The 26,915-nt window shown below is 38.2% G+C and overlaps 1 protein-coding gene across 1 annotated transcript in view; it reads right to left on the bottom strand.

The window, feature by feature from the left end:
• Positions 1 to 26,915, bottom strand: part of Nell1 (NEL-like 1) — an 887,940-nt gene that overhangs the window by 37,354 nt on the left and 823,671 nt on the right. The window lies entirely within an intron of this gene.

Below are 26,915 nucleotides of genomic sequence, written 5' to 3'. Positions count from 1 at the left end.
GATCTCAGACTCAGTGCTTCTAAATTAGTAATTCTAGATATTATTGTGTGTTTGCTGAAAATATTTAAGAACAGATGAATTCAGGGAATCCCATATTATGAATGATCTAACTGACCTTTTAGAAGTTCCATATATATATATATATATGTATATATATATATATATATATACATACACACATATACATATATATGATATACATATATATCATATCTATGTATATATATGTGTGTGTGTATACATTTATAATTTTACACACACATACACAAATTATAGAATGAGGAAACTTGAAAATTGGTCAATTTAACCAACAGAGGATTGTCTTTAAATACTGAGTGTTGATCAGTGTAGAAAAACAACATGCTGTTCCTGCAGAGTCCAGAGGGATAGATAAAATATCTAGAATTTTCTTACTCCCTTGACAGAGAAAGGACACACCCCACCACCACCACCACCACCACCACCACCATCACCATGCAAACTTATTCCAAATGTATTTCACTGATAAAGGCGTTCTCTTGGGAAACGTTCAACATCTCATGGATCTGTGCTCTGGGGTGTATAATCTGGGGATGATAACATGCTGATTTACTAGTATAGATATTTTTTAATCCCCCTTATTCACTTATTTCTGAAGAATGAAAGTCTCTTGAGCTTTGCTTATTTTCTCTGTGATCTGATTCTTCATAATCAGCAAATACCTGAATCATGCACATCATTTTAAGCCCAAAGGCTTGCCCCTGGGCTACAGTGGGAAGAATCTGCTTGCTGATTGTTGTGCCAGCACTGGATCCTTCTGACACAATTCCTCCTTGTAATTATTTCTTGGACGCTAGCAAGTGCTGGCTAAAACCCTTCTCTTTCTCCTGGAGATATCTGAACTATGGCATATATGAACACAAATTTAATTAACACTGGAATATAAAGCACAGTAAATGAATGTCCCTTTGGGATTTCTTTCAAGGAGGTCTGTTGAAGGTATCAGCTCAGGGCCAGTCTGCTAGTATAGGCCCATTACTTCTTTGTAGCCTGAGTTGTGCACTGAGCTAAGGATGTAGCCTGTTCAGGTTCATGACACCGTAACTTCTTGACAGCTGAGTAGAGAGAGAAAACAGCTGAATTTAAGAGCTCCACAGAACCAGCTTGGTCGTAATTTGAGTTTGAACAGGATGCATTTTTTTACATGATGCTCCAATAGGCCCCTACATGCCAGAGCCTAATACTTCTGTGGCATCTTCAGACACTGCAGTTAGATTGCATGAGCATTCCTATAAATCCCCTGAAATGAGTTCTTAACGCTTAATCTTGATTGTCACTTCCCAAATTTTATACATGGAAGCTGTGAGACAGACTAACATTCCAAACATAAAAATCAAAAAGTGAAGCGAGATAGGATAGAGTCTGAGTTCACACAGGGGAAAGGCCTCTCTTCAGGCAACTGCAAACTCAGTGATTTCTAAATACAAGGCAGTGGGAAGTACAAGGTGTAACCAGAAGATTGATTTTGCAGAAATGACTTCCTCATTTTACAGTGAAAGACAAACCTTTCCATCAGAGGAGCAAGAAGTTCTACCTCTGACATTTACAAATATCTTAGAAAAGTGGCCATGATCTCTGAGTAATGGCTGCCTTGCCGAAGTAAGTGTTGAGGGAAAGTGAGGATAGAACGCTAAGGTGTCTCAAACAGCAAAACAATCATTTGCCTTGCCCTGCCCATAAAAACCCTTGCTTAAATTTCCTTCCCTTTCACTTTCAAGTTTAGAGGATAAATAATCTGCGCTTATAAATAACAGCACAAATCCCAGTGTGGTAACACAGGCCTTTAATCCCAGCTCTCAAATTCAGGGGAATATGTATGTCTAAGGCCAGTCTGGTCTCCACAGTGAGTTTCAGGACAGCCAAGGCAACATAGTAAGACCGACCCTGTTTTAATCATGAGGATGATGGTGGTGATGGTGGTGGTGGTGGTGGTGGTGGTGGTGGTGGTGGTGGTGGTGGTGATTCACTTCCACTTTAAATTCAATGGGAAATTTTAGAATCAGGATAAACTATGTGCAAATACTTTGTTGATTTCTAAAATAAAATGATGTTAGTCTCAGGTTTTTAAAGCCTGAGAAGAGTCAAGTTGTCTATGGACACAAGTGACCTACTAGGCATTAACTGTCAATTTGATTCAGTCTAGAGTCAGTCTCCAGAGAAGAGGGTCTCAATTCAGAGACTGTCCAAATCATATTGGGACTATCTTGATTACTAATTAGTACAGGCAGTATCATCGCTGGGCATGCAGTCCTAGGCTGTATAAGAAAGATACCTAAAGGAATCTGAGAATGAGCCAGCGAGTGTGCTACCAAAGAGCTTTCTTCTATTGGTTTTTGCTTCTGATTCATGCCCAACTCTTCTCAATGGTAGACCATTACCTGAAAAAAAGTATAAGCAACGTGGATCCTGTTCCTCCCCAAGTGGCTTCTGGGTAGAGTGTTTCATCAGTGTGCCAGAAGGTAAGCCAAAACAAACATGGACTCTGACAGCAGGGGGGATGCTCAGCTAAATTCTGCAACTACCCCCCCTCCCCCCAGAACCCTGGAGAACCTCTGGCTTCCTCTGGGAATGAGAAAGACAATGAGAACCTCCTTGCCCTGTAGCTCACTTCCCACAGCAGATGCTTTGATTTTAAAGTGAGTAACTATAGATCATGCACAGATTCAGGGTAGTAAGGCTGCATAGTCTCAGCAAAAGATGCACTGAAGCCAGAAATCCATTCTATCTGCACCATTGCTGCAAGTCTGGAGCACACATGGGTATCATGCTTGCAATGCCGGTTATCACTTCTGAGCATTAACAGCATTGCTCAATGCAGCCATCACAGGTCCAAATATAAAAGTCACTCTGAGGGGTTTCAGCCATGCTGGGTCTTTACAAATTACAAATATAGATCCTCCCAAGATGAGCCACTACTACTGCCTTTGTCTCTGGAGATTTGTTTTTCCCAGTCAGCACTTTGCGGCTGGCAAACAAACAAGACAGATGCTGTGGGAATGGGGTCCCCATGTGTTTACTGCGGAACCTAACTTTCTTGCTGGAGGACTTCTTATGAATTACAGTAAGAATAGCTGGCTGTCGGCATGTCAGTCATCCTAAAGGAAACAGACACTTTATTTCCACTAGCAAGACCCAGGATTTTCTCTAAATCTCAGTTTAATCTCGCATAGATCTGAAAAGGCGAGAAAGGGGTTAAAAAAACCCAACTGATGCTGCAGAATATTTGAGGCCAGAACTCATGGTATTTATAGCCATGGGAGCTACACAAACTAACATTATTGTCCAGGGTCCTTTGCTGAGCCTTGGTAAAAAATCTAGCTGTGTCTGAGTCTGCATCAGTCACAGTATCATCATCATATCAATGAGCTCAGAATAAGACGGTTTATGCAAAGACAATGCACTTTTCAATTCTCTGAATGTTATGAGAGAAAATCTGTAAAAATTATTTTAGTGTTGTGGCAGATGCAGAGTTGAATGTAGCATGATTGGTAAAATCTCAAAGTTCACAGCTAAGAAAGAGTAACTATGGCCAGGATTTCTTCAGTGTTCAACCAGTAACACCTTCTCTAGCTCCTCCTTCCCCCAGTGGCTCAGGGTCTTTGGACCATATACAGTACACTACATCATGTTCTAACAGACATTTCCCTTTGCATTCTTCATTCAGATACCAATGTCCCAAGAATAGGGATAAGGAGAATTTCATTTAAGGCTTACATTCATTCATAGCAAGTAAATGATAAACAATTGGGAAGTACTTAATCAATGAATGCATGAGCAAGTAAATGAAACTGATAACAGTATCATGACTTAAAAGTTTGAGCATGTGCCACCATATAGATTGGGAACACTACACTATTGCTACTGTTTGTGAATGAACAGACATGAGGCCAAGTCTTAAAACAGAGTACAATGGGGCTAGTTTAAGGATCATATATTATTTAATGCTGACAAATACCATTTAGTTTCTGATTAATACCTTGTGTCCAATTCTAATCTTTAGTGGTTTAAAAGAAATAAAGTAGGAAACAAAAAGAGCTATAAATAGTCTCAGTGAACATTCCTTCCTTATTAAGACTTTTATTGACATCAAAAGTATATGATTATTCAAGGATTTTCTTATGTTCTAAGTGATATGTTAAATATTTGGGTGGATATATAATAGGATACACTTCTATTGAAAGCCCTTTGAAAATACGTGATTCTTATGAAGTCATACTCTGTTAATCTGAAACAGTTGTGGAGGAAAATGCTTGTAGTCAATGTTTCTCAAGAGTGTTTTCTGTCTTCATTCTTTCTTCCCTTCCTCTTCTTCTCCTCTTTCTCCTCCTCCACCTCCTTGTCCTCCTCCTTCGTCTGTTTCCCTTTCTTCTACTGGAGACTTAACTCAGGGTCTTTTGCACTCTATCACTGACTGTAGTTTTTATCCTTAAAATCTTTTATTAAGAGGACAAGTTTATATTTCATACTAGTTGTGTGAAGCTCATGGTATAGTTGTGGCTCAGTATGCTAAAGAGCAGCTCTGAACCTGTGAGCCCCCACCTCTTTGAGGATTACATATCAGATATTTATATTACAGTTCATAACATTAGCAAATTACAGTTTTGAAGTAGCAACAAAATAATTTTATGGTTGGAGGTCACCACATGAGGAGCTGTATTCAAGGGCCACAGCATCAGGAAGGTCCAGAGGCACTGTGCTAGTGAATCATGACTACTCTAAGAGTTTGCAGCATGAGACTGAGTGGTGGAAAACTTGTTATTTTCCACTCAACATAAGATTGCTAGGTGTTAAGCATAACACTATCTCTGCTTGACACTGATATAGCTGTCTCTTGTGAGGCTATGCCAGTGCCTGGCAAATACAGAAGTGGATGCTCATAGTCATCTATTGGGTGGAACACAGGGCCCCCAATGGAGGAGCCAGAGCAAGTACCCAAGGAGCTGAAGGGGTCTGCAACCCTATAAGTGGAACAACAATATGAACTAACCAGTATCCCCAGAGCTCGTGTCTCCAGCTGCATATGTAGAGAAGATGGCCTAGTTGGCCATCATTGGGAAGAGAGGCCCCTTGGTCTTGCAAACTTTATATGCCTCAGTACAGGGAAATGCCAGGGCCAAGAAGTGGGAGTGAGTGGGTAGGGGAGCAGGGTGGGGGGAGGATATAGAGGACTTTCGGGATAGCATTTGAAATGTAAATGAAGAAAATATCTAATTAAAAAATTGAAAAAAAAAAAAAAGGAGAAGTAAGGGTTTCTGGTTTGTAGGAATAAAGCCAGGTAGAGAAAACTAGAATATTAAAAAACACACAGATACACACACAGCTATAGCTATAACTTTAGAGACATATGACTTATAATTCCTGCTTACCAACATATTACTTTATTACTTAAATCTTACAGGACGGTGTCTTCTGATTTGTAGTATGAAAATAATAAAGTAGAACTTCATACTGCTGCAGAACACAAAACTCTTAAAATATATGATTTTATTCAACACTGTCAATTAAAATTCCAGGATGAGATCACTGTTAAAATGTAGTAGACAAGAAACGTGGATTCTCCAAATTAAAAGAAAGAGCCCTAGGCCCACAACTACAGGCAACAAAGGAATGCTTAGAGCAGGGAAGAGCCTTCCCCAGGGAAGACCCTACTAAGTCATCATCTAATACCATCCTCATCCCTGGAGACATACACTGAAGAACATTATGCAGATTGGGTGAGTTGTATTTATATATTTATTAATCCATGCATATATAACAACAAACACCATGAATCTGAGAGCTAGTAAGGGAGGGTTGTTAAATGAAGGAATTGAAGATAGAATGGTAATTATATTACAAATTCAAAGAAGAAAAGTTAAAAGTATTAACTTGGACTCAGGAAACTTGTTGGGAATAAAAAGTGTTCTCTGGCTCTTAAATGTATTTCTTTTTTGCTTTTATCTTGAGACAATAAAATTATTAAATATTGAATCTATACTCAATAGAACCTAAGATATGAATCCTCTCACCAATGCTATGTAAATTTAGGAAAGTAAAGTCTGCAACATCAAATTGCTGCAAGCACAGCAAACTAAACCTCAGTGAATCTGCCAGTACTGGCACTGAACACAGACCTCAGAGACCCCTCAACAGAAACCAAGTGTCCCAGCTACTTTTCTGGGTTCCTGTGGTTTGTCTTGAGTACTTTATTTGTAAGTAGGTAAATCTACCTGCCTGATATAAGGATTGGTATTCCAATACAGCATATAAACATGTCTCATGGTATCCTTAATGCATGTATTCACCTGTTCATTCAGGGTCACTGTTTGGAAACCTTAGGGGCCACATATTGAAAATGGGAGAACTTTTGTCTCTGACTTCCAGCATTGCTACATGGAGCAAGATTTTTTTCTACAGACTTCAAACTGTGGTGTGATATTTAGAAGAGTGAGAAGCCTTTTGCATCGGTGCATGCCTTTGATCCCAGACTTGGGAGGCTGAGGCAGGCAAATCTATGTGCATTTGAGGCCAGTGGAACTACATATAAATTTCCAGGACTACACTGAAAAATCCTGTCTCTAAGCAAATCAAAGCAAACAAAGCATGCTCATGTGATAATTGATCCACTACACAGAGTGGGACTATACCCCTGCTATACCCAGCCGTTCTCAACTGTTTTAATATAGCCATTGCTGTATCAAAATGGTAAACTTTTCATGTTAGAACTCATGCAGACTCACCCTCTAAAGGAAAGCAAGAAAAGCTCTCAGCACATATACAACCAGCCCCAGGAGGAGACAGTTTATGCTGAGAGTCAGGGGAATAAAGGGCAAGCCAGAAAAGCTGCATGGTCAGATACACTTGAGTCTAAGGTCTGGTCCACTTACTTCCTGGCTGCCATATTCTGACCAAAATATGTATCTTTTTCTGAGCTTCCATTTCCTTAGCTCTACTTCACAAAGCTGAGCAGGCACTTATAAAGAGGATAATAATCATGTCTACAGGATTAGGTGCACCCTATCCTATTGAAGCCAGACAAGGTAGCCGTCTGCTACATAGAGGGTAGGGGGATATCCAGGAGCAGACACCCTCTTAGAGGCAAAGAGGAGGAGGAGGGAGGCAGAACTGTATGAGGAGAGATCTGGAGGGGAAAGAATTTGGATGCAAATAAAATAATTAATCAATAAAAAAGGTGAATGAAAGCAAAAAAGAGAGTAATAATTATTCTCTAACTCATAACCCTCTTACCTACCTCCTGAGGAGTTACTGTTCATATTAAGGCATACTGCTTTCTAGGTCTCAAATTATTTGTATAAAATGGAAGTGTTCTGTGATATTTTACTTCAAAATCACACAGGCACACGTGCGCATGTACACACACACACACACACACACACACACACACACCACCTTCACACTTTCAGTAAATTCATTTTCTTTGTGAGAACTTTTCTCTTATCTCCCATTATCAAATCAAATAAAGATCCAAGCCTTTATAACTAACTGTTTATAAATATTTGTCTAACCTATCTACTGTATTTGAAATCCTCTTCTATTTTATTTGAAATTGCCTTTCAACAATTTTTGGCCCTTGACTCAAATGACCAACTCAAAGTCTCAATGAAACTTTCTGTTGCTACCATATATAAAATTCCAACTTCCCCCCCTCTAGCTCCACCTACTTTCCCTTGCTCAAATGCATGTGTTTTGTCTTTTATGCCTATGCTCATCTAGCAAACTTTATATGTTGCATGTGTTCTTGTTTGCTTTTTCTTTATTCCCTGACTAGCGTGCACAGACCTTGATGTAACTTGAGGATAGAATGGATCCTAGAACCTAGAGGGCAGTAATGGACATTTGCTGAAGGAAAGGAAGAAGTGAAAAAGACAGAGGGGAGGAAGGCCACAGGAAATTCATTTTTGCAATGGTGTCAGATGTTGCCTTCTACTAAGTCACTTTCTCCAATCTACTGCCAACATCACACTCTGGGGTCTTCTTCTCTCAGACCTGGATAAGTGCAGTCATAGCTGGAGGCTGACTTTTCAGTGACTGCCTTCTCTAATCCATATTGATAGCACACTATTCTCAAAACCCATACCCCAGAGATATTTAACTCAAACAATAGCAGCTAATCAGAGATCTGAGTCAGCTTAGGTCAGTCATATATTCCAAGTCAATACATTAGTTCTTTCATTTGTATAAGAAGCAAAGATTTAATTGAACAACATTTTTCATCCACTGTTCTACTGGACACTAGATCTCCATGAAGGTCCTTCCAGTCAAACAAGGTAACCACTTACTGATGAACCTTAAGTGACATAAGGAGCTGTTCATTCCTACTGTATAGACATAAAGGGTATTACCACTGTGGACACTGAAGGTCTTATAAACTGAAATTTTGCTAAAATTCTGATTTGTATTTCTTCTTGTGTCACAGTGTTCTAGTAATGACAAAGATCTTCCTTATACAAACTTACCTGCTCAAAGAATAAGTGATCTGAATTCTACTACTATTTATCTGTAATGATCAAAGGTTTTTACTATAAAACTACTCTGTGGAGTGTTGATTTAAGTACATAAATTTTACAACCAATTTAATTTCCTGCACATAATTGTGTCTAACTTAAAAGCCAAGCACCAGTTTTAATTCAAGGAATCTTTTCTCATCTCTGAATTCTATAATTTCTAACAACCCTATTACTCCATTTAGCTCCAATATCAATTCAGTTTTATGATATGTTGTATTTCTTGAAATTGTTTTTATATCAAAGGGAGGAAAGTCTGAGCTTATTAATAATTCAGAATGTTTAAGTTTTCCTGACAAGTACTTTCTGTTTATTACTTTATTTGAGCTTCAGAATGTTTCCTGGATAATTTGAACTTGGACACTTAAATGTGTGATTATATTGCAATGACACAATATCTGAATGGTACTAGAATGTGGACTAAAGCAAGCTCTGTTTGAATCCACAGTTCACACTAATAGCCATATCCCATAATCTCCAGCACATTTCATTTTGTCACCTCCCATGGTGAAGGCTCATTGCTAACCTAAAGGAGACTCAACACATTGTTATTGGTTTTTCTGGTAAAAGAGTTGAAAGAGGAAGCAGAATTTAGAGTTTTGACTCTGGAAAATTAATTGCCTGTTGTAATGAAAATAAACCCTTCAGATGGAATTTCTACTTATATAAATGGCTGACACAATTTCAATGCATAATAATAAATTACTAAAGAGAGAAAGATAAAGGAAAATTGGATTTACTCAAGAGAAATAGATAAAAGAAACCAAATACACTCCTACCTAGAAGTCAAATTTATCAGTCAGAATTTGAAAAAAAAAAAAAGGACTTACACAATTAGAATACTCAGATGAACAATGAAATTACATCAACTGAGGTAGAGTAACAAAATGTGTATACATCAGCTCAGCTGAAGGAAAGAACAAATCAAACTATTATATATGAGAACTGATTTTCAAGTATGAGTGCTGTAACACTAAGTAAGATGCACAGTTGCTATAGCTGCCCATTTCATGAGGGCAGTAAAACCAGATCTAAGAATATCAAGTAGAGAGCCTGGGAAGGCAGGGCAAGTAGAGTTTTCTGGGAGAGAAATGGGAAGAGAAATAAAATTCTGAAGTCCTAAACAGAGAACACACCGCAAATATTTAGTGGAATGCTAATAAACTAACTTGAGGAAACATCCCAAACTTAGGGAAGATCCCTAGGTTAGATTAAAGGTGGTAGTCTTTGCTGCTGGACAAGGAGAGAAATTATGCTTGCTTCTACCAGCTAAACTAAGGAAATGTCACACTCCAATGAATAATGTTGGATAACATACAATAAAATACCTGGCTTCAAAAGTGGAAGATGATCACCTTGACTATTTGAGTGTTGAGTATTTACATGGCTTCTTGTTCTTGTTTTCTAGTTGCACCTTCTCTGTACTTAGCTCTTTTTCTCTAAAAAGAGTTTCCCTCACAAAACTGGAAGAGCACAGGGACAGTAGATAGTGTGGGATAAATATGATCAGCTATTATTTGCAGAATTCAGGCTTATTTCACATTTCAGTTAAAGCCATCACCATTTTAGCATGGCCACACACAAGAAACTCTTCATTAAGTAATTTCTAGAGGTCTTAGGGAAACATTTTTTAAACCAATAAAAAAGATTAGTTATTACTAGCAGTATTGACACAAATCTAAGATTTCAGCCTAACTTCTCTTAATTTATCAAGTTTTGATCAAAAGGATATCACCAAGAAATATAATATAAATTAATATAATTAAGCCACAGCAACCAAAGAAGAGATTCTTGGGATAAGGAGATCTATCTGTATTTTGTTAAGTTTTTCAGGATTATCCTGGGGACCAAACTTTGGGATGAAGCTGTTGTTCCTTTTCCTAGTGATTTGTCTAGATAGGGACATGTAGCAAGTTCTAGCCAATGAGAGACGAGAGGAACATGGATGACTATGGCATAAGAAGCAGAGTTGACTTTCATGGAATACTAAGAGAATTCTGACATATTTACTCTGTTTCACCAGCTGAATGAAGGCCATGATGTCTAGAGGCACAACCATCTTGTACCATGGGAGAAAGCCTAGTAAAATCAGACACCCAGAATTACCTCTTTGACACCACTGAACTGCTGACTCAAACCTTGAGCTACATATTGTAAAAATTCATGACATCAAAGCCAATTAAAGACTATAATTTCTTACAATTACTTATTTATATTTAATGGGCTAAGAAAACAAACCAGAACCAGATCAGATTATCTGCATAACTAGGTTTATCCTCTGAGTCCGTTCCCACTTTTTTCTGAACCCCAAATTTCATAAGCCATTGTCCCTCTTTATACTCCATGCTGCTTCTCAATCAAACTGTAGATCTAAATGTGGCTGTGTTTTACTTTTCGCTAAATGTTCCATTTAACACCGAGTGTGATGACTAGTTATCCTCAACTTCTCTGGATCTAGAATCACCTTGGAGACATTCTGCACATGTCTGGAAGGGCGTTTCTAGATTGTGTTGATTGAGGTAGGAAGAGCCACACTAAATGTTGGCAGCACCATCCATGGCTTGTGCTAGGTTGAATAGAAAGTAAAAAGAGAAAGCTAGCTGAGGAATAACTTTCTCTCTCTCTCTCTCTCTCTCTCTCTCTCTCTCTCTCTCTCCCTCTCCCTCTCCTTCTCCCTCTCTTTCTCTCTCTCATACACACACACTGTGTCTCTTTCTCTCTCTCTCTTTGTCTCTTTCTTTTTCTCTCTGTCTCTCTCTGTTTCTCTGTTTCTGTCTCTCTGTGTCTCTGTCTCTGTCTCTCTCTGTCTCTCTCTGTCTCTCTCTGTCTCTCTCTCTGTCTCTCTCTGTCTCTCTCTCTCTCTTTCCCTCCTTTCTGACTGTGAGAGATACAGTGTAAGCAGCTGCCTCACACCCCTACCCCATGCCTTTCCCACCATGATAGACTGTACCCTTAAACTATGGGGAAAAAAAACCAACAACAACAACAACAAAAAAAAAAAAAAAAAAAAAAAACAAAACATTTCTTCCCTCCCTAAGTTGCTGACATGAAGAATTTTGTTAAAGTAGTGATAAAAGTCTGTCTGGATTTCTTAATGAACTTCGGAACCCTTGGATGAGATGATACTGAACCTGTCATGGGGGGGTGCTTTATTTTCTTACTCAAGGGGAGGGATATAACCTCTCTTTTAATATATTCAGGAAAGATGCTAAACCTGTCCCTTTAAGGACAAGTCCACATTTTTTTACTTTGATTATTCCAATAGCTTGCATTATTCATCTTGGTGGTATTTATGCAGACATGATAAATAAGATAATTTACCTCCAAACAAAACAGAGAACCGTCAGATCTCCCTTGAAAAATGAAGAATTTAAGTCAGGAGTTTTAGAAAGCAATGCTGTATATCTGTCACCTTTGGGTGATGCCCAGAGAAAAATCCTTTTATGTTGTTCACTGCTGGACAAGTTGCCATCATAGTGAAAAAGTTATTTTGAGGGGGTAAAAAAAAAAGATAAAGGGTTCTATTTGTCAAAACCAAAAAAAGTTTTATAATTTGTGATTCTCTGAAAGGATGAAATAAAAGTGTCTTTTTCTCTTTGGTGAGTTGGAAGACATTGAGAAAACTAAAGTCACTGTTGAAACAGTCTGAAGGACTCTCATGCTGGGGGGCAGCTATGCAGAGCTTCAGGTGTCTGTGTTTAAATGTCTTTGCAAGAGTGATACAGCTCAAAAGGACTGAGAACTAAGGTTGGCCATAACTCATCATAAGGGCTAGGCCAGAACCAGTAACTTCAAGAGTACCCTGGGGCACTATGTTGCTTCCTCTTAGATCCACTTAACCACACCCCTTGAGAAACACTAAAGGCATCTGCAAGGGGCAGGTTCCTGAGAGGTTAGGCTACAGGAAATGGGATAGAACAGAGATGAGTGAGTACTTCTGGTGCTACATCAGCTCCTTTCAAGTACCCGAGTTAGCCACTGTCATAGACATGGAACAGGTAGGATACAGTCCAGGAAATGTCACCAGAAATGTTGAGTGCCTAGTGGATCCCACAACAGGTGAAGGTTCACCAGTTAGATTTTGCTGTTACAGAATTCTTTATATCCATTCTTTATATCCATTATTACAAAATAACACCACATAGTGTAGAACGCATGAAATATATTTTCATCAAACATACTCCTTTTTTTTTTTTTCAAACTGAACCCACTAACCAGTCATTTACAAGGAGGGAAATTAAGGATCATCACCACCACCACCACCAACAACAACAACAAGAACAAAACTAATTAGCCAAAGACTGGCTAGCTTGATGTACTATTTAATAGCAGTTTAAAGAGTAGTAGAATAAAAGAGCTAGACACATTAAGGTGTAAGAGGAGAGATTCTTTGTCACTTTTGCACACAAAGACATCTATCTCCAAACACATTCCAAGTGATTTTTCTAAATACAAATGTTGATAAATACAAATAAGCAGAAGAAGAAACTTGTCTGTTAAGTCCTTCAGGATTTACTTTTAGTCCTCAAGGTGAGACTGAGGAGTGCTGGTCACTGTCCTATTCTGTGGACTATATTTTTCTGTGGGTATTATTTTTCTATAAGAAAAATAGGTGGGTTTGTCTAGTGGCATACACCCCCTTTCCTTTACTGTGCAATGTTGTTGAATTTTTTTCCCACTATTTTTCTCCTGTGAAATCAGAAGTGACTATGCATGTGGCCTCTACCATTGAGAACCTCACTGAGTTTGAAGGGAGGCTCACGTAGTTACATATTCTTCCTTGGAGACCCGTTAGGCCAAGAATACTAAAGAAACTATAGGACTGCTAAGAAGCCTTCCAGAGCTGGCTCTACGGGAATGTAGCTGCTCATTCAGATCAGTAGAACTTCGATTGCTTTCTTCTTTAAACTGTAGTGAACCAAATTGCAGGTGCCAATTTTCTGCTCACAGTCTCCAGATAAGGCTCTACCTTTGAAATCAAAGTCAGATCACGGGGTCCCTAAACCACTCTTTTAGATGAGGCCTGTCATGAAAGAAGGGCAGGCCGTCAGGTCCATCTTGGCAGATACTGTCTGAACCCACACTCAGTGTGTTCTCTCATCCAGGATCTGTGTGGATCTAATCCCCAAGGGAATTAAACACTGCTGAGCTCAAGTTCTCCCTCCCAATGTAAATATCAAGGATTACACCAATAGACTTGTTAAGTTGTTATCTTGCATAAGGGGCTGGCTCACAACTCCTCAACGCTTTGCAAAGAACTAGGGCAGCTGAGGAATGCTGAGAGCAGGAGAAATAGTTTTCCCCAAAGAAGAAATGATGGTTATCCAATATCAAATGGTCTTCCCTGAAAATATACATACAAGTAACATTATACAGCCCAGGTAGGTTGTATTTATCTATTTGGAAATATTCAGGTCAGAAATTTGAAACTGAGTAGGGATGGGTGTATAGGAGGGTTTGTGGCAATGATGTAATATTTTATACATTCAAAAATGATGGAATAAACTTTCACATATAATGTTACCAAGGCTCAGAGACAAAACTATAGACGGCCAAGTGAGCTCTTGGAGCCTAGCTGAGTGCTTCCCCCTCCAGTCTCAGGGTGCATTTGCCACAGCCTAAAGTGTTACTTCTTCATGAATTTAGGGACATAAGAAAAAGATGACAGGCAATCAGAACCTGGCAGTGAGATGATGAGCAAGCCCTGTGTTCCCACTGTGCTCTCACTTTCCATATCTGTAGCATTCTGTGATACTTTCCTCCATGATGCCATAGCTTGTACCACAGAGAGACTTTCAGGGTGAAGTAGAAGCATAGCACCCAAGGAAGATCTCTGTGGGCTCCATGATGACCCTTGTGTAAGGATATCTAAAGCCTTATTTAAAAAATAAATTGTAGAGAGATAATCCCTAATGATTTCTGTTGGCATAGATTGCGGAGGTATCATTTCCAAAGATTTCATTTTGTTGCTGGATCATTAAGTCCTAATTTCCCTGTCATGTTGTGGAAGTGTGAAGAACCTGAACTTATTGTACAGAATCTGTGTTCTTAGGAGAAACCAATATTCAAAATAGGAAGGAGAGAGATACAGAGATATACAGGGGTGGGGTGGGGTGGGGTGGGGTGGGGTAAGGGATACAGAGAGACAGAGATATAGAACAAGAAAGAAACAGAGACAGAGATACAGAAACAAAGGCAGACAGAAACAAACAGACAGAGAGAGAGAGAGAGAGAGAGAGAGAGAGAGAGAGAGAGAGAGAGAGAGAGAGAGGAGAGAGAGAATGAGAGAGAGGCACAGAGAGAGACAGAGCAAGACAGAAATAGAGAAACAGAGACAGAAAGAGAGACAAAGGCAGACAGAAAGAGACACAGACACAAACACACACACACACATACAGATCTAAAAACCTACAACTTGACTGCAATATATCAATAATAGTTGAGGCGAAACATGCCTCCTTTAAATGATATTTAAACCTCCCCTGTGGAACAGCCTATACTCATAACATTTCACTCTTCTTTGGCAAGTTTAAACATATAAGGTTGTGATCTTTGCCCTGGATTTAACAAGGAAAATAAACTTGAAAACATTTTGTGTCTAACCCTCTTCTGTTATAGCAGCTTGTAAAATGTGGCTTCATTACAAGTCATTTTATATAATAAATGCACATAAAAGTTTAAGTAAAAAGTCATGCCAAATAATTTAATTAACAATTTAATTTAGTAATGCTAATTAAATTTTATCTTGTAGACTAATAAAGCTGATATCTCTAATGTATTACCTTTAAAATTTGCAAAATGATGGAACCTAATTAATTGATTCAGAACAGCCCACTTTTAATCCATATATTATTTTCTGTGCTATCCAATTGTCATTGTCAGAACAATCATTTGCAATAAAAACCATTTGTAATGAATATTTCACTAAAATTAATATTTTAGCAAAGACTTATGTCCTTATTTTAGATTATTTTATTCAGATGAATAAAATAAGAAATTGTACGACTTTAATCCAAGATCACTGTGTTCGTGTCCTGTGACCACGGGTACAGGAAGGAATCACTATCCATGCCTTCAACATTTGCACACTCACTGAGGGTCTAGGATATGTTCTGGACTCAGGTCCAACAAAGTTTGAACTTTGGACCAGCCCTTTACTGGCTACAGCACCAAATGTTATCTTGATCTCTTCATTAGAAAGAAGGAATGATAACTGCATCATCATAATACATAAAGAGGAATATTCCACAGTTGCTTATTGAGCTCAGTGTTAAGAAGCTATCCTGAGCGGCCTTCTTATCACAAAACTTGGTACATCCTATACTACCTTAGTCACATGACATCCTCTAGCTGATTCAGGCACTGACACATCTTCTACACCATGTCTCCTCCCTTTCCAGTTGATCCATTTTCGTCTTTATAAGTATGCCTACATTTTATAAAGTTGGAAAAGATACTGCCTTCAAGTGCAGTGGTCAAAACAGAAAAGGAGAGTTGCAGTGCTCTGGGAAAGGCACATAAGCTTTGTTATTCAGTCACCAATAATAATTGAGAGTGGAGATATATATCAGCAATTAAGGGTATGTGCCACTCTTCCAAGGGACATGGATTCAGTTCATCATATGGTGCTTCACGACAGCATATAATTCCAGCTACAGGGCATCCAATTCTCTATTCTAACCACCAAGTTACTACGTCTATGTGATATTCTCTGTTTCTCTCTCTCTCTCTCTCTCTCTCTCTCTCTCTCTCTCTCTCTCTCACACACACACACACACACACACACACACACACACACAAATGTAAATAATCATGAAAGATGCATTCTCACACATGTACAAACCTAGACAAATCCGTAGAAAAGATTTCTTTACAAGAGTTCAGCTCCATATTACTCCTGGATAACATCTAATACTCTAACTATAGGGAACAGTTTGCATTTAACTTCCCTTCTGATTACTCAAATATTATTTCACAGGCATTTAATTTTTCCTATGGAGTTGACTACAATTCACTGAGTAAAATTGTGCTAGAGGGTTGGGAATTACAAATCAAAACCTAATTGAACAGCAGGGATAGGCTGATTGTCATTGGCTAATACCTCTTCTGCAAAGCTTCAGTGGGGCTGCCTGGGGTCCCAGTCTTTAACTAATAGTGTTCTGACTGCTTGGGAATAAATTAGTGTCCAATCAGATTGAATGCTTCTTTTGATTAGACAAACAGGTACTATTAAATTAATTTTCTTATCCTAAAATGACCAGAACTATTTGTTATATATACCCTGTCACTCAACCCCAGAAGCAGTAGCACTACATTGCAGGTAATATGCTCTGCTTGGGGATTTGAGGCCAGGCTGGTAGGGTGGCCTGTGAATGGATTTTTCTGCCTTCTATCTATTCTGGCTGCATTTTCTAGTACTATAGGCTTAATTTTGAGAGAGTTTGGGAATATGCTCATAGATCTATCCTTTACTGCACTTGTATTTTTAATTCTGGCTTTCCTTGACTACAACCTAAAGATAACAAATCTTGGTCTAAGGAGATAGCTAACTGATAAAGTGCCTACCTTGCAAACAAGAAGACATGAATTCAATACCCTGAGCCACCCCCTTATCTCATATTCAAACTGGACATGTGCCATGTGCTTGTTATCTCAGAACCAATAGGTAGGCAAAGACAGATTCCTGGAACACTCTGGCCATGGAGGTTAGGTGAATCAATGAGTTTCAGGCTAAAGACAGTGAGTCCCTGTTTCAAAAAATATAAGGCATCAGTCCTGAGGAAGACTACCTGAATTTGACCCATGCCACATAGGCACACACATGTGCACTCACATTCACACATACATGTTCATGAAGGGGCATATATCCACACAAAACTACATAAGTAAATTTTAAGCAATGAAAAGACAATTAAACCTTGCTCTATAAATATCTATGACTACCAAATGAAACACACACTGGCAAAGTTTGGTATATTAACATAAATTTTATTTGCTCTGTGAATTTTTAGGTGTATAAGACTAAATAAGATAGCTTCTACCCCTGTGGAGTTTATATTTCAAAAAGGAAATAGACATAAACAAAATTAAAATATTGGACAGGTTTGTGATATTCTTACTCATCAATTGCACTGAATATAAGACTAAAGTTGCAACATGATGCAATGATGAGTATACAGGAGAATCCTTGAGAGACAACTTCCTGATGGGATGAAGTCAGTGCAGTGGCTGCTCAGCAGCTGCTGTCTCTCATCTTGTGGTTATCTCTTATTCTCAGACAGGGAGTGTTTGCATGCATTTGAGGTGGTAGAGAGAACAAGAAAGGCAGGGTTTGCATTAACCAGGAGGCAGATTGTCCCTGAGACTAGCAACATGTCTACTGTGACCTATATTCTTATTAGGGTTCTGGGACTGCTTCATGCAAGTATCCATCAGTTCACTAGGATAGATAGATAGTAGGCTTCTGAAGCCAGAGGACAATGGCCACAAGATAACAGCAAAGAGGACACAAAGTGCAGATGGAGTTTGATTCTGGTAATCTGTTTGTTTGTTTTTTTTTTTTCAAATATTGTATTACCTCATTGTAGTATAACTTTGTGTTTCATACAATAAGGTATTTTGTTCAATAGCAGCACCCATCCTATCTGGATATTAACAGGGGTTATGAGATGAACTTCAATTTCACTAAGGTATAAAGTTCACACTGGCATACTCACACTGGTCAGATCTACCATCAAACTTACTTAGGTCCATCATGATACTTGGAACTATTGTACTAACTGTTCACACTTCATAAAATGTCCTTAATAGACACAGCCAAGTCCTTTCACTATGTAGTTCTCAACTTAAATGTCACAATCTCAAAGACTTTTCTGGACAACCAGTCTTAGGGTAGCTGCATCTTTGCCCTGCCCTGCAATGTTTTCTTCATAGCATCCACTAGGATGAGATACAATCATGACCACATGACTATTGCGGCTTTTGTCATTGGAGTGAGGGCCTTGCGGGGGCTAAGACTGTGCCTATCTTCATCACTGTGTCTTCCAGGGAAACTCCAGCTTTCCTTAAACTCAAGGTGATAAATTAAGCTAAATCATATCTCACACTAGAACTGAAATACAGATAAGAAAGTTGTAGGAAGCCAGACTGAATGGTTAGCAGGAGGAAGAAACTGTTACAGCAAACTGTGTGACAACATCTTAATAGTAACAGTGGTACTAACTTTATTTCCTCAACATCCAGGCCATATACATATCATCAGTATTTATTTATTATTACTTTATACATCTACAGGTGAAGAGATAGAGGTACATTTGACTTATGAAATTTGCAGAGTTGGAAGGAGGAAATATATAGAGCATGATGGTACATTTCCATATTCTAGAGCAAGTCCAATCATAGAAATAACAAAGGCACATTAAACTAAATCAATTCTTTTTTATTTTAATATATATTTTTAATTAGGTATTTTCTTCATTTACATTTCAAATGCTACCCCAAAAGTCCCCCATACCCTCCCCCTCCCACTCTTCTACCCACCCACTTCCACTTCTTGGCCCTGGCATTCCCCTGTACTGGGACATATACAGTTTGCAATACCAAGGGGCATCTCTTTACAAAGATGGCCAACTAGGCCATCTTCTGATACATATGCAGCTAGAGACATGAGCTCTGGGGGTACTGGGTAGTTCATATTGTTGTTCCACCTATAGGGTTGCAGACCCCTTTAGCTCCTTGAGTACTTTTTCTCTAGCTCCTCCATTGGGGGCCCTGTGTTCCATTCAACAGCTGACAGTGAGCATCCACTTCTGTGTTTGCCAGGCACTGGCATTGACTCACAAGAGACTGCCTTATCAGGGTCCTTTCAGCAAAATCTTGCTGGCGTATGTGATGGTGTCTGCGCTTGGAGGCTGATTATGGGATGGATCCCCGGGTGTGGCAATCTCTAGATGGTCCATCCTTTCTTCAACTGGTAATAAGGACACATGCTTCACTATGTTCATAGCAGCCTTATTTATAATAGCCAGAAGCTAGAAAGAACCCATATGTCCCTCAACAGAGGAATAGATACAGAAAATGTGGTACATTTACACACTGGAGTACTACACTGCTATTAAAAAGAATGAATTTATAAAATTCCTAGGCAAATGGATAGACCTGGAGGGTATCATCCTGAGTGAGGTAACCCAATCACAAAAGAACTCACATGATATGTACTCACAATATTAACCCAGAAACTTAGAACACCCAAGTTACAAGTTGCAAAACACATGAAACTCAGGAAGAACGAAGACCAAAGTGTGGTCACTTTGTCCCTTCTTATAATTGGGAACAAAAACACTCATGGAAGGAGTTACAGAGACTAAATCAATTCTTAAAAGCAGGAGAAAAGAAGCCTCCTTGCGTCAGCTCAGAGACTAGACAAAAATGAGCATTTTTATCAAGGGCAGGTCACATAATAAAGTGGAAGCCGAGGGTAACATGTTCAAAGCACAGTAAATACAGAATGTGGGTAGGAAAAAAGTAAGACATTCCTGAGTGCTTAAGATCTCAAGGTGGGAAAGAACGGAGTTGGAGGTGACCCACAACCATAAATATACTTTCTCCTGCTCCAAAAACTCATACCACAAATATACATCATGACTTGGGGAGATTTGCATACAAACAACAGGTTTGCAATATGTCCCCTCAAACTATGCTGAGGCCTGGCCCACAACAAATGCTTATATTTTGACACAGTCAGAGAACAAGTTCATAGGGAAAGATAAAGAGCAGAAAAGGGGATTCAACAGGGCTTTTCTTCATCTTCCCACACAATTCAAATGAAGGGCAGAAAAGGGAATTTGCCCTGTTTTGCTTTAAGAAAATGCTTTATCAATTCCACAGAGCATATCTAAATTGCATTTGGATTCTGCACGCCACTGCTGCATGGTTATTTATGGTGTTTACTGAATACAGCCACTGTTCTCTGCTCATTTATAAATACAGCTTCTAAAAGGCATCTACTACAGCTTATGATCTATAATTGCAAACAAGACATAGCTAGCCGAGCATTTACCAACACTACAAAATTACCTAGAGTCCTCCTGGAATATACCTGGAGGGCTGATGGGACTTGTCACTCAACAAAAGTACCAAAATGTTAATTAGCCCCTAATTACCAAGCTTTCCAGTGAGTATGTCACTTTTACCTGTGATCACTGCCTACATGCACCTGCCACCTCTCCTGATACATAAAAGACAAATTTTAACAATATATTCATCAGTGATTTAGGAATACTCCAGAGTTTGGGGATTAATTTTAATCAACATGAGAACCATGATAAGACTAGTAATTCTTTCTTGTCCATGTTTAAATATATTTTACATTTTTCTGAAATGTTTAATAATCAACAATAAAAAACCCCAGAGCTATACGTTTTTAAGTGTAGCTAACTAAATAGATTAATCACTATCAATATAGCTGAAAACCCAATGTAAACCTGTCTGATTATATCTTTCTAGAATTAACCTTGTTTATAGTTTTATTGTCCCACATATTTTAATAATAAGATAACTTAAGTTAAATAAATTATGATTTATCTGTATGATGATCTGTATTACTTGTTTAATTAGATATTTTGAGGATTAATTCATTACAAGAGAAGATGCTGATATTTAGCAAAAACCCAAGATGCAAAATTCTTTTTATTATGGTGAATATACACATATATACCACATACATATACACACACATATGCACACACAGACATATACCTATGCACATACACATGCATGGACACAGACATGCACACACACACATACACACACACATACACACACACACAAACCACACCTATAATTCTACCTATATTGCTCCCAAGTGTCTCTTGAAGCAAAGTAACATGATTGAGCTTCCCTTTGTCTACGCCCATGCCTTGACCTTACTGGTTATAGAAAACTGCAGAAAAGAAAGAGCTGACTACAAGGTCAAGTGGTAAGAGGGCCTTAAACTTGGACTAACTGCCATATTTATCTTGGCCTCTGAACTGTCTTTCTCACCTACTCTTCATATATGATTCCTTCAAAAGTGGAATAAGAAATTGATTTACATTTTATGATTTTTTTTTTTTTTTTTGGCCAGTTCACAAATCAGCAGGTTTCCTGTGGCATTTTCAATGGTTAGTTTTGGCTGCCCATCTTCCCATCACCCTGCTCCCATTGCTTCGTATCTAAACATCTCCCTAAGAGTCATGTTACATACATACTCCATGTTACACTAAGTACTGTTTTGACATTTACCCACCTTAAAATGAGTAAGACAAATGTGTGTGTTTACAGTGATATTTACTGCTTCTATCTCTTCCTTCATTGAAATTTAGCTCTCAGATGTTGCAATATGAACCAAAAGCTGAGGCTAAGGCTGTTCAGTGTTCTTTCTACATATACAGAATTTCTCGGGGGTCTTACTAAAGCAGAAGAGTTGGCTCCAAGAATATGTGGGGAGGGACCTAGAATCAACCAGCAAGTACTGTCTGAAATTCGTCTTGTTTAATACACAAGCTGAAACCATACACATTTTAATTTCTGTTGCTCTAGATATTGTCAACACTTCATATTTTCAAAAATTCTAATATTTGTCACCACATTGAGTGTGAATCAGAATCTCCATGTCAATTTTAACCTAAATTTCTGATTGGGGCTGGATGGACGGCTCCACGATGAAAAGTGCTTGCTGCTCTTTCAAGAGATTGCAGTTCAGTTCTCAGCTCCCAGGTTGTATGCTTTGCTGTCTTAGCTCTCTAAAGACCTCATGGGTTGACTACACAAATGTGATAACAGCTACAGGGCTTTGATGGTGGTCTTCTCTCTCGGCTGCTAAGGTAAGTCTTTCTATCACTATAAGTTAATTTGCTTTCTACGTGTTTTCCACTTGAGATGACTTGAATATTTTCTTTGGTGTTATTAAAGAACTGCATGGGGGCATTACCTACTATTCAGTGATTCTTCCTTAATTTCTAGTATAGAAGCAACAAGTCCATGACATTTTTAAAGACAATTCTGAGAGGCTGGAGTGATTGAGAGCATTTGCTGAGCCTGCAGAGGACCCGGGCTTGGTTCTTAGTGCTCACAATGTGTGTAACTCCATTTCTAGGATATCAAACAATCTCTTCTGGGCTCCTGGAGCATGGGGCATACATGTGGTATACAGGCATACACTTAAAAGTCTGAACCTTTAAAATAGACATTCAGAAACATTATCAACATATACTCAATAAAAACTGATGTATAACTAATGCTGAACTTTCACAGCGCTTTTTATGAATGAAGTTAAGTAAAACTGAGGAGCCGTTTATCTATCTCCAAGAATATTTTATAAAGATCAAAATTTTATATTTATAAGGCATTCAAACTCTCCTTCCATATACGTATGAAATCTGAGTTTGAGTATACATGCTCATGAGACTAAAACCTCAACACCACATTGAATTTTCAAATTAGCATGCTACCGAGCATAGTACAATATAAATGCTAACATTATTTGAAATGCATTTCTTATTAGAAGGGGGAATGGTGAGGGAGCAGAAACACAAGAGGAGTGTCCCATATTTCCATTTACAGTTCTTTTCCTTAATTCCATTTTGTCTGATCTACGAGATTCTCTGTGTTGCTTTTGCTAAGGCATTCCATTTTTCACTCTTTCAATTATATCTCCATGTATATACTTTAGAAGTGAACTTCTTACAGGCAACACATTACTGTGCCTTACATGTATACCCACTCATTCAGCATTGTGGCTTGTATATGCAATGCTCTCCACAGGCTCATTTGTTTGAGAACTTGGTCCTAATCAGCTGGTACTATTTGGGATGTAGGAAAACTTTTAGACCGGGACCTTGATGGCAGTATAGGCCTTTAGGGTATGTTATTATGGTTATAGCCTTGCCTAATTCTGGCCATAGCTGTCTGCCACCTGATCTTCAGATATGAAAACAAGTTATCTCATGGACCTATCACCACAGAAAATGCTCATTGCTATGCCTTCTCCACCACAATGAAGTACATCTCCTTAGACTAAGTACCAGGAAAAGTCTCCCCTTCCTCTCTCTCACTGCTTCTTTTCAAGTTATGTGCTCATGTAGATGAGGAAAATAGCTAACACAATAAAACAGTTTATATCTTTTTATTTATAGTATTGGGTCCATTTATAGATAATAATATGAGAGGTATATCATGAATGGTTCTTGTCATTTTCTTAAATTCTTTGTTTGAGTATTGATTGTTTAGTCCTCCTGCCTTCCTGTTCATCTTTATGGATTACTGTATCGGTCAGGCTTAATTCTTTTCTGTTTCTCTTTTGTGTATCCTTTACTAGTGATATTTAAGTTAATAGTGTTGTAATAATAAAAATTATGTTTATTCTATTTTGGTTGTGAGACTGTCTTAAAAATCTTCTATCATGTTGTTCTGGTAATGAGTTCTTTTAGGTTTTGTATATCTTGAAAAGTCTATTTCTTCTTTATCTTCAATGGATGGCTTTGCTGCGTATAATATCTGCTGATTATAATTATGTTCTTTCAGATTTTGGTATATGTTATTTTATTTCCTCCTGGTTTGTGATGTTCATGCTGATAAATCTACTGTAAGTTACCTACATGCATTGTTATTGTGACTTGGCACTTCTGCATGTTTAAGTTTTTTTCAGTTACCATATTTAACAGTTTGCCTATAATATGCCAGAGTAAGACTTGTCTGGCCATGACTGTTTCAGGGTATTCTGAACCTCATGCATAAGCATGAGTTTTCCCATACCAGAAAAGTTTTATCTAAAATTGTGTTTTGTTAATGTTTACCCATGCATTTCAATGTCATGTACTGACTTTACAGTATTGAGTTTGAATCCTGATTTTGCTTCTACTCAAATATGGTCTTAAGTATCTGATTCTCATTATAGTGTAAGATGAAACTTTAATTTATGAAATTTTGATATCAGGTTGCACAGGTTAAAAATACAGAGAGACCTGACAGTAAGCCTAGAAATAATGTGTTCAATGCATGATGAGCTGGGGCTATCCTTTACATATTTTCTCTTCTTTCAGCAAGAAAGAATGACAGATGCACAGTGTAAAACTTCCTAGAGCCTTCTAGGAGAAAAAGAGGAGAAGGTCTGTGGTGTCTCTGACTATGGAACTAAGCCATGGCAATTATTTAGCAAGCATATCCTGTGTATGCCCTCTCTCCAGGGCATGAAAAGTACAGGGTCACTACCTGTGCCACATGAGAGTGGATCTGATATCTACCTCTAGGGCTTTGAGACTTAAAGAATTGAAAGTTGATAAACCTTTGGAGATAATAATTATGATCTTTTACAGTCCTTTTCAACTCTATAACATGGTTCTTCTAATTTTATAGATGAGGAAAACATGCAATTCCTCGTCTCTCTGTAGCATCACATCAAACCTGAATTAAAGCTATTTACTCCAGGTCCTCTCTTGACAATCTTAGAAGGCAGCTCCTACCTCATAAAAGTGGTGGACCTTACATGTGCATTTCACAATATTGTTTCCTAGTGTCTTTAGGATGAAAAGTCATGAGCACGTGAGAGTGGCTTGGGCTGAGTGTCTTGGCCTTGCTGGATGGGATGCTAAGGAAGTGGTGAGCCTCTCTGGAGTGTTGCTTTGTGAGCATGAACTCATAGTTGTCTCTGAAACTCTTCATCATCATTATCAGGTTTTCTAGGTGTTCTGAGAAGGTTTGAATAAACTCAAAGTTTCAGCAAATTGTGTTCAAAATGAAAATTCTTTAAAGGATAAAAATCCAACCCACTATGGGGCGCTGACCTTCATAGACCATGATTATTTTATGAGGCACACATAACTTATGAAAATGCATTTTTAACAAACTCACAGCATGACTTTTTCTTTAGTGTTCAGACTGTCTCCTCATATCAGGGTGCTCAGATTATGAGATACTGGCATACTCAACTGAGCAGATGTTTGTGGAATTCTGGTTGTGTGTCAGGGGAAAAAAGTCTTGGAAAGCGAATGCTCATCCATCCATCAATCATTTGCTGAGAGGCCATTCTGTGCCAGGAATCAGAAAAAAAGATTTATGGGGAAAAACATGGTCCTTGTGGCTGAGATTCCATGGGCTGACAGAGAAGAAATAGGCAAATAATTAAAATAACATAAATATTAACTTGGAGAGCATGAGATTACAGCAAATGTTTAAGCAAATTCCTTGAGTAGGTCCTGAAATGAGGCTATAATTTTAGCAAGACCATTTTATAAACCAAGTCAAATTCAATCATATTTGCACATCGTGATATGATAGAGAGAAACTGCAGGTTTCAACAGATTTGTCTTGTAAACTGTTTCTCTAGTAAAAGGTACATGGGATCATTATTGCTTGTATATTTGATAAATTAATAAATTAATGGCTTAGAGATAACTGTATTATACCTCACAGAAGATAATTCTTCCAGGCTGAATGATGCCTTCCAGGGCACTATTCCAGAAACTTTCTAAGGATCTTAGCAGGAAGTGACAGAAAAGGAACATGAATATAGATTAATAGTTGGCCATTGCAGCATCAGAGTTTAGCTAAGGTTTATACCATGCTTGGTTTCACAAAAATAATCTAGGTAAAAGAGAAACAAACTTAAACTTTCTAAGTAGTCAGCTAAAAAAAAAAAAAGCACTTCTCATTAAAATTTGGAATAAGGGAAAGAAAAGAAAAAAAAAAACTGATTGGAGTATTTATTGCCTAAGATGTGTGGCCACAGACCTATTGTACAATGTCTCCCTGGAATATCCTTAACTTGGGAGCCAGTGGCATGCAGTGACAGCTCAAGGGCTCAGGGAAGCAGGAGGAAAGAAGTCCAACTAAAGCAAGAGTGAAAGGCAGGTTTGGTTCTAGAGCCTTTACTTTGAGCTAGAGAATGGATGAGTTTAAGACAAGTTAAAAATTCATCAAAAATAAAGTTAGAATCGATAAACGCTTTGTAGGGATCAGAGGAAAGGCAAGAAGATGAGCAGATTCACATGATCAAAAGAAATATAGGACAAAAGTGTATGCCAGCAACTTGAACATTGAACTTCCTAATCTCATTATAGGTATATCATGGTAAGCATCTCACTGATTAAGATAAAAATTATAATATCACCTCATAGGCTTATTTGATTGTGTACAAAACTACAATCAGATGGTAGGACAGACTATGGAGGTAAAGGAAGTAAACCTACTTGTGATCAAAAGACACCAACTTCCAACCCCTACTTGACTGGCTGGTCACCTCGATAAGCCCCAGCCTCAACACCCAAGGACACAAGATAATAATGCTTGATTGAAGATAACACAAGTTTATAGCAGGTGATAGATCTAAATAAGAAG

The sequence above is a fragment of the Mus musculus genome, chromosome 7 (assembly GCF_000001635.26).
Source record: "Mus musculus strain C57BL/6J chromosome 7, GRCm38.p6 C57BL/6J".
Taxonomy (NCBI): Eukaryota; Metazoa; Chordata; class Mammalia; order Rodentia; family Muridae; genus Mus; species Mus musculus.
The sequence above is the reverse complement of the archived record's forward strand: the minus strand, read 5'-3'. Positions and strand labels throughout refer to the sequence as shown.